The sequence below is a fragment of the Meleagris gallopavo genome, chromosome 17 (genome assembly GCF_000146605.3).
Source record: "Meleagris gallopavo isolate NT-WF06-2002-E0010 breed Aviagen turkey brand Nicholas breeding stock chromosome 17, Turkey_5.1, whole genome shotgun sequence".
NCBI classification, from domain to species: Eukaryota; Metazoa; Chordata; class Aves; order Galliformes; family Phasianidae; genus Meleagris; species Meleagris gallopavo.
In genome coordinates, this window is record NC_015027.2 from 12,481,461 (window position 1) to 12,491,263 (window position 9,803).

Sequence of the window (9,803 nt, forward strand, 5' to 3'; positions counted from 1 at the left end):
AAAACTGGTGCCACTGATGTCAGTGTTGGGATGAAGAGCTGTAAGTCCGGCCAGCTGGGATGGGTTGCTTTGGGTAATCCAGTGTCACAGGAGCAGAAGGTGGAATTACAGACAAAACAGGAGAAGCAGTGGCACCTCTAACTCATGTAACCTCCCCCTGTCATAGGGTGCAAATAAGATAAGTGACGAGCAGGCAGCCCCAGATGAGAAAATACAAAACCAGATCAGATCTGCCACTTCGGGCTGTGCAGAGAAGCAGTAGAATCCCCATCCTGGAGGTGCTGAAGTCTCAGTGCGCATGGCAGCCTGGTCTGGTTATACCCAGGACATGGTTGGGCAGCCTTCAGGAGATCCCTTCCAGTCCAAGACGTTCTGTATTTAGCAGGTTCAGAAGTGCAAAATCTGACCAGCTTACAACTAGAACCCAAGCCCTTCTGTGGTGCTACACCTCAACAAGCCTTTATATGAAACGAGAGGTCTGTTTTGTGTCATCTCCTGTGGGAGCAGGTCTGGAAAAACTTCAGTGGAATCTTCAGATAATCCATAATTGTCTATACTTCAAATTACGGATCTGTGACCTTCTTAGGTACTTTTCAGATGCCATGACGTTGCTTTGCTTTGGAGATAGAACAAAAGCAGGCTACCACCCACCCCATACCTCGTCACCAGTTCTGGCTGCACCACTGCCCACAGCCAGGCTGTGCTGCTGATGGGTACAACCATCATCAAAATCAGGTGAGACCACTTCCAGAGCACCAGAACGCTTTTAAAATGCTTTTAAAACTGGTCCTGTGGCTCTTTCTTGTGAAATATACTTCAGAAGTTCATTTTCCATGGGGAAAACTGATGCCACACTCACAGTTCTGTATCGGGGAATTGCCACTCAGTTTCATGGCTGTTATAGTGACCAACAGGGATTTCATAAGTAGTTCTGGTTTCCAGTCTACTTTAACTGTTGATGCAACTAATTTCTAAATTTAAAATCCTATGCAAAAATAGTTCCTTAGATTTATAACTTTCAGAAAAATTTCTGGAAGTTTGTGTATTTTAGTTCACTTTGCTGTTGGTTCACTATTAAAAAAGTTACGTTGAGTGAACTCACGTGGATTCTTAGGGAATCTCTCCGCTTCCACCTTCCCTGGAGTACTGTGAATAGGTGAGGGGCTGCTGTGGAGCAGTGTCTTTAAAAATGGAGACTGCTTTGTGACCAATTCATTGGCTTTAACAAAAGAAAAAGTACGACGACAAAGAACTACCAGTCCACTGTGCTGATCCATGGGGACTGTGGGGAAGAACTAAATAAAAGGCAGTGACAAGTGGGTATGTTACTGTGGGAGCGGGCTCTGTGATACCAACGAAGGAAAGATTTCTAAACATAAAGCTGACATTAAATATTTTTTTTCCCAATCACCATTTCTATTCTTAGCAAATTTCATGGCCACCTGACAACAGCTTAAGCATGTGTAGAAAGCATCAGAAGCCATGGAAGTAAATATTTGGTTTATGTTCTGTCTCTTTATTTATAGTGGAAATGGAAACAGCCCAAACAGGAAATCTTTGGTCTTTAGCAACAAAACTGTATGTATAAAATGATGCTGCTTCCACTTCCCTGTTTGAAACTGAACCTTAACATAGTAACAAATGTTTAGTGGGCAGACCCGATTTTAGTACTCATCTACCAAGTATCAAAGCAGCAATCCCCATTGGGTTTTCCAGAGGATATATAAACCTCAGTGGTATTTTAACAAAACCTGTAATGCTCTTCAAAATCATGGAGCAAGAAGTCATCCACTTCCATGGCAGGGCAGCTCTGAAGGCAGAGCAGTGCCCTTCGTTGTACCTCCCTGGCTGGGGGTCAGGGCTCTTGCTGTGTTTCTGGATGGGTACTGGTCAACCAGTGGGCTGACCAAGCTGTAAGAGCATATTGTATCACTTTGATAAGCATACAAAATATGTTCTTATGTCTGCATAAGTATTAGTCTTTTTTTTCTTTTCTTCTTTAAGAATTGGTTGTTCAAATAATTGGCTGTTTCAGAAATGAATGGCACTATCTATTATAGCCACAGCTCACTGCATAGACTTTGAACAAGAATTTATCTCTCACTGTTCTGCAACCAAGAATCTGGGGAAATACCTGCTTGAATTCACAGGCTACCTTTGCTTGCATCACATAGGCTGGCTTACATCTGGGGTTATCACTGCTAGGCTCCAGCACTGTGTGGGGGCACACAGCCCTGCTGTTACCACCTGTTCCACACCAGACATCTCATTTTGCAGCTCTTACGGCACCTCCACCACCTCTTCCACCTGCACTTCCCAGGAATGGGTGGATGCACAGGTTCTTTGCACACACACAGGTTCAGCAGACAATTCGTTTCAGAAATACCTGCTTCTGTGAGATATTTGTCAGCTACACATCATTTACACCGGCAGGCAGTGATGCTCATTCCAGCTGGCTTCTTTTAACCAACGCACACCAGCAGAAAGCTGCTCCAACCCACATGGCAGTGATAGCAGGCCCGGATCCTTCACAAATGAAATCTATTTTCCTTACAAAGCAAATAAGACATATGTTGAAGTCCTACCAGCTTTTACCAACCTACCAGTCCCCCCTACTGATTGTTTTTATTTAAATATAACTCCATCAAGGCAGTGTCAAATGGTTGGGCATGAGCAGTGTTGGGAAACGCACCACAGCCACCTCAGGTTTTGGAGAACTCCCCACCATTGGCTTCCAACCTCCGAGCCCAGCTTTACAGAGCAACATACACACAAGAACGAGAAAAAGAACGTGTGTTTATAAACTTTGTAACTGGGGCAATACTTTACACAGCCTTGGTAAGCCAACCATTTGGTGGTGTTCTTTTTTTTCAATTCCCTGCGATTCCCTGCAGTGACAGCTGTGGGCTGTCCCATTCATCACGTCTATTACACTCTGCACCAAGCGGTGTCCCCAGCATGAAAAAGCGAAAGCCATGCCCTCGTTCTTCCAGCAGGGGTCACGTTCTGATGGCAAATAAAACTGCAGACTGCTAACAGCGCTCTCCCAAACAACCCTGAATGAAGCCGGGCGCTCACCGAGCTGCTCATTAAAGGTCAACCACGCGAACAGGTGCGGGTTCAGTGGTCAGAGCGTTCCACCCCTCCTTGTAATCGGTTTCAGTGGTAATTTCATTAGTGCCTGGGGAAAAGACAAGCGCGAGAGAAGCAGGTGATGGGGTGAGGGACGTCTGGTGGGGAGAGAGGCTGTTAATCCCGGCAGGGTAATGACCCATGGAAGTGCTAAAAGAAAGGTGCAGTGCACGGTGCTCCTGGCTGCTGGGTTAAGCAGCGCTTTGGAGTTAGAAGTAATTGCCCTTGTGTTTCTTTCCTGCTTCCAAAGCTGAGAGTGCGTAGAGAAGACATTCTGCTGCAATGACGCACACCTGGATTGTCCAGCAACGGTGCTGGGCAGAAAAAGAACATGCAGGGGAGCACTGGTGAAGCAGGGCTGGGTCTGTTCTCAGGCTGACTTTGGGCATAAATAATGGAGCCCAGGTGGAAAACAATGCATATTTCAGAGTAGTTTGTCTCATCAGGGCTGGTGTTGTTCTCTAGTGCAGAGCTATGGCAGAGGCAGACTGGACATCCCTCCTGCTGCTGGCAGTGGCACTGGAGGTTTCCCCATCACTTAGAATCACAGAATGGTTTGGGTTGGAAGGTACCTTTAAGATCATCTGTTTCCAGCTCCCTGCTGTAGGTAGGGACACCTCCCAGCACACCAGGTTGCTCACCTGATTCCAGCCTAGATTCACCATTCTGTTGGTACTTCGTACTGGCTTTGGTTTTGATGGTGGGATTTTTTAGGCAGTGAAATGCTGCTTCCACTTGAAAGAATCGTTCTTTCCCTGGCACTCTCACCTAAACATACAGCATTTTTTCCACATGTGTATTTTTGCACTGAGGTGGCAAAACATTCCCTCTCTAAACAATTTTAACCAGAAGAAGAGAGAATATTGAAGGGAAAAAAAAATACATATCCCCCCAAAAAAGCATATGAGGGAGAAGGTTCCATTAAAATGTTCGAACTTTTGAATACCCCCGTTGGGGACTGGGAGATAAGCTTCATTCTCCCAGAACACCACTGGGTTTTTTTATGAAAGCAACCCAGATCACAGAGTCATGTGTCCATATAGGCAACACAAACACTTTGCTGTACTCTACAGGTTCTTGATCAGTAAAACTTAGGGTATCCTCTGTTACATATGCAATATTCTTATCTGTAGAATCCTCCACAGAAATTCTTTTCTCATCGCTTTTGATCAACACTTGTTGATCTCTGTTCTTTCTAAATACCACAGTGTAAGAACCAAGGAGCAGATAAAGAACATACACTGTTTCTAGCCGATGTCATTGCAAAGGAAAACCTGAAAGCAAAATCTTGGTACAGCTGAGAAACTCAGAAACTGCTCTTTTTTTCTTATTTTATATGTATTGAGAGCACAGTGGTTCGGTACACAAATGCTTAGCTGTCAAGTTGCTATGCCAAGTAGTATCTTCATCTTGTTCACTGCAGTTATCAGACAAGATAAGACAAGACAGAGCGCTGGGCCACACATCCACCTTTCCTTTCTTTCACATCATACAGAACACATCCTGCTTCTGTCCTACAGTCCCACACAGCTCTCTGCCCTCTCCTGCCCCTCTCTTTGACATTTAGCAAGTGGCAAATGATGCTATCTCAGTTCCATGGGCACTACCACCAGCACAGCTAGTGAGGCACAAGCATGTGGCACCAAAGTGCTGATGGTGATGAGGGGCACGAAGCATTAATGCGTAATCCCAGTGTGCCTGAGGCAAGCAGCTGTGGAATGGAACTGCTGTTCCAAGTTTCTGTGCAACTGTGATCCACCATTTCAGCCCCCTAAACAATGTGTTTCCAGTTATTAAGTCCACAGTGAGGCAGAAGAACAGCTCTAGATTTAATAAGCAAATAAGCAAGGCAGAGACAAAAGATCTAAACTCTATTTCTAAGCCTGCCAAAACAGATGTATGGTACTGGGCAAATTGTTGGCTTAGTTACGCTTTGTCTGCATAAGTCACACTGCTATTGATACAGCTGTCTGCATCCCAGATTCACTGTAAGTGAAAGACTCCAAGGCAGAAGAATGTAGAGCGTTAGTCTGCAAGCTTCAGTCAATATAGTAAGCTGATATAAAATTATTCAGGACGGTGAAATCTAAAGCATCCCCCAAAGATTTACTAAAAGATTCCAGAATGCTGAGCAAGTGGTCAATAAAATGGCAGCAGTAATTCAGATTCAGGAAACACACAGCATGACAAGAAAAGTTGACAAAAAATAATGCCAAATGCATGCTCTAAACTGCAATGTAACCTAACATATAACACAAACTGGGATGAAACATTCAAAGGACCTCAAAGTTGCTGTAGATATTTCATGGGGAAAAAAGCAACACAGTGCCTGTGAGACCTGCACAGGCACAGCTGATAGGATGGGACTTGAGGGCACGGCCATTAGGACAGAGGGCTCAGCTGCTGGGATGGGAGACACAGCCTTTGGGATGGGAGGAGCGACCATAGGGGCACAAGGCTCAGCTGCTTGTGGAACTGAGCAGGCCGTGGCCTGGTGCTGCGCGGTTCCTCTGCAGCACAGTGTGCCAAATGAGAACCTCGCCTACTCATGATGGTGAAGGCCTTCCTGCCCAAACAGCTTCATCCTGGACACTCCAAGCAAAGGTCTTGTAAAATACAGAGAGCCACCACTGTGCTTATAGGGTGGCAATGGGCAGGTGCTCCTCCTTCGCTTCCCCCTTTCAGGTGGATCAGCCGTTCCCCTGTCTGTGCTGCAGGTAGAAGTGTCTATTGTACATCGGGTTCTGATTAAAAAATGAGCCCTCCCCATTCACAGTTCAGACTAAGAAGGTTGGCTGAAATTTCACCATCATTAACAGCCCATCAATCCTATGTGAAACATGCCTGTAGGCCAACAGTGGGGAGGTGTCCATCTGGAATCCAGCCCTGGCATGGATCAATGTCACCCGGCCATTCAGGGGGCTGTGCTGTGGGGAGAGCAGACCTGGGCTAACGCTGAGTATCAGAGAACTCCAGGCAGGTCTTGTGAACTGTAGCCCAATCCTAACCATAAACATTATCATAACCATAGCCCAGGCCCTGTGCTCTGTAGCCCAACTCGTCCCATGGGCCATGCACTGGCTGGGAGAAGGAACTTGGAGCAGAACAACCCACTGCAATGGGAGCTTACTCATCACTGACCAGAGCAAAAGTGGTAAATCCTCGTTGCATTACATGATGGTACAGAGCAGAAGCTTCCAGCAATAACCAAGTATGAGCTGATGAGAGGAAGTCTGAGCCCTAGCTGCTAATCTGAAGAGGAAGCAGAATGGGCATTCAGGAGTGGCCAAACAGACAGAAGCCATACAGACATAGGGCAGGAAAGGAAGGCTTTCATATACAAAAGATGTGATGTGTTCTTCCCTTACCTTGTAGAAAGGAACCTGAGAAAGAGCTGTAAAACGTAGGGCATTTTCCTTGCAGCCCCAAGCCCTGCTTGAGTGATTGAAAAAAAATGCAGGCCATAACCATATTACATCCATAACACATCTGTAGCACATTCAGGGCCTACACAAAAGTGAATAGCATGCTTATCCAGCTGGGAACATCATAGCTGCAGCGCACAATTTCCATTATCAGCCTGAAACAAATTCTGAACTTCTCCACAAAGAGATGTGGGGTTTCCTCTGACCAGGGCAGCACAGAAGGAAGGGAGTCTCTTTGAAGATAAGTGCCTCATGGGCTCCCACACAGCGAGCTGGCTGAAATTTAAACTGTCTACTTCAGAGCAGTGAAAGAATGATGTGCCTGAAATCTCTGAGGTTAGAATTGCTCACACTCTCTCTGACTTCAAGACTTTGCAAATAAATCAGAGGGGGGCTGGTTAATGCTAGCCTCACACCCACTCCGGCTGCAGGCCGAAAGGTGAAGCATTTCTGGTCCAAAGGAAGGCCTTGCAGTTTTCTCTTGTGCCGTCTCTCAACAAACAGCCTGGTCTTCCCAGAGATTTTCACTCTTGGCCCCCAACACATATCAATGGATACAGAGCAGTTATCTGGACACATTTGGACCAGTTCTGGTTCTCTCCCTCTTTCTTCTCTCCCCTGCCTTCCAAACAGCCTTCCAGGACTGTTTACTTTGGCGATGCCTGCAATAAAAAAAAAAAAAGTAACAGTCTCAATGAAAAGGAAAAATCCATTAGGAAAAGCCAGCTGAGTGCTAAAAGGCCCCTAATCAGTGGAAAGTTTAAAGAGCACCGCGCTGAGAGAGGCTGCGGTGCCTTTCCAACACCTTCGCAGCAATGTGTGAGGCTATGACATGTCAAAGCGAAGCCCCAAACACAGGCCCTGTGCCAAAAGAGCAGGCTTTGTTAGGGCTGAGCAGAGCGTGGATGTCCGTGGAAGTGGTAGGCAGGCACTTGCTGTTGTAGAAATTACTGCATCAGAGCAAATGACTGCAAATTCATAAGACTCCTGGCTGGTTTCAGCACATGGATTTGGCTTTTCTTCTCAGCTGAAGTGCAGGCAAGGGCTACAAACTGCACCCTGTATGAAGCAGGAATCCCAGTTAGAAGTACCAGTACAGTGAAAGCTGAGAGATGGCAGCAAAGCTAGCTGGGGCGGAAGGGCAATGCTACTGAGGGATGTGGTGCTGTGGAGGGAGAAACACCTTCAGAACTGCTGTCTTCCTTGGTGACTGTAGAAATGAATTCAGCCAATGGCTGGAGAAAGCAGGAAATACGATTCAGGCTAAACTGCAGATGCTCAACAACACTGCCAGCTGCTGATTCTGGAATGAGAGCGACTGTTTCCTCAAGCTGTTCCCACTGTCTGGGCTCTGGTTTCTCAGTAGAGACACTGCAATGAGGTGGCAGAACCCTCTACTTCAGACCTCTTTTCAAATCCATCATCTAACATTTCACAAGCCCACCAAATTACAGGTCTCGAAGCATCACATGGAAGTCAGTGAACTGTTCCTTTCAGTTCCCACATGAGGAGAGAAGCACATTCTTCTTTCAGGGAGTAATTGAAATACCTACAATAAATCTGCTGTTCTGCAGCCTATTTTTTTAAAGCTTTACGTATTCACTGCACTGTGATGGCAACAGCCAGAGTCAGGTTTGCTCCCATCTCCTTCACCTTTGGTTCACCTGCAGTTCTTAATCCAATATGTAAAGAAACTCAGGCACACATTTAGCTTCTAGAGAGTATCAGTCTTTGCCATATAGCGTATGTGTTGCAATCCAAAGGTGAGCTTACAGCTCAGGAGGACATACACCAGCTAACCATATGTTGCTAGTTCAGCCTCTTGTGTGCACTGCACAAGCTGGTTTACAGGCAAACACCTGTATTTATAGCCTGAAACACTGCCAGGACAGCTTTCAGAGTCTGTGCTATGTTGCTGAAGGTACCTCAGTAGATCTATGTAACGCCCAAACATGGGCCATAGCACAGTGGTGTGACAAAACAAGCCCAGAAGTTTCAATTGCCACCAATGAAATATACACTTGGAAGATGCTCTGACTGTTGAAACCAGTACCTTTCGTTTTCCACAGAAGACAAAAAGGGGTGGGTGAAGGGTTTGGATTGGTGGTACAGTGCAGTACTGCAGTGGGATTTCTTCTGCTGCTCCAGATGGAGAATGGACAATCAAATGTGAGTGCTTGAGGTAGAGCCAAAAAGAAGGGTGTTTTGACACAACTCGGAGCTATTCTTTACCTCTCACATACTGTGGGCTCTGCATAAAGCCATATAAGGGACAGAAGCCCTGTTATGTTAGGGGCATTCCAAGTCAGACTTGTTTAGAATGACAAAAAACTTGTGTCCTTCTATGACCTATCTGGAAACTTTCAACAAATGTAGACACTGTCTGGGGGCATTTAAAATGCCTTATTCAATGCAAACTTAAAAAATAAAAAAATAAAAAAATAAAGTTTTTTATTTATGCTGAAAAGGAAAAAGAGTAATCACATTATTTTTGTTGTTGTCTTCAAATAATCTCACTTTTTGTTACAGAGCAAATGCTTCAGAGCAGAATCCTAAACTGGGAAAGCCACAGAATTTCAAAAATATATCTGATATTACAAAAATTTCATGATCAAACTCTAAATAAGATTCATATCATTCAAGACAATTCAAGCACAAAAAGTGCAGTGAAAACAGAGTTTCCCTTCTAACAAATAGAAGATAAACTGTTATGGAAGTTACATCTTCAATGCTTTTATTATTGATAACAGCTGTAGAAAGAGCCATTACACTCAGCCAGGCAGACCCAGCAGATAAAAATGAAGTGCCTTTGGACTAACAACTGATTAAACTTTTTGGAACAACAAGATACATGCACACACCTATATAAGCTATATATGCATTCTGTGAGACCTTCTTGTTTGGGCTGTGGTGGTTGGATGTGTTGATGTTATTTTATTTGAAAATAAAGCAAAAAAATCTGTTTGGGGTTTCTAAGTTGTCCTTGTGTAAGGAACTGTGATCCATGGAGTTCATTTTCAGCCACAATAGCCTGTAAAGGAAGAAAAATTCTCCTATGCTGATAAACTTTTCCGTTCTCTTGGCATTCTTTTTGCTGTTCTGCAGTGAGGCATTACTCAGTGGGCCATATGCCAAAGATGCACCAGGCTTGTTCTCTCACAGGGACCTGTACAGGGATTGTAAAACTGTATCAGATTGCTAATAGCTTGTTGTTTTCCTTGTTAAGAGCCTGTTTTAGTTGGGGCA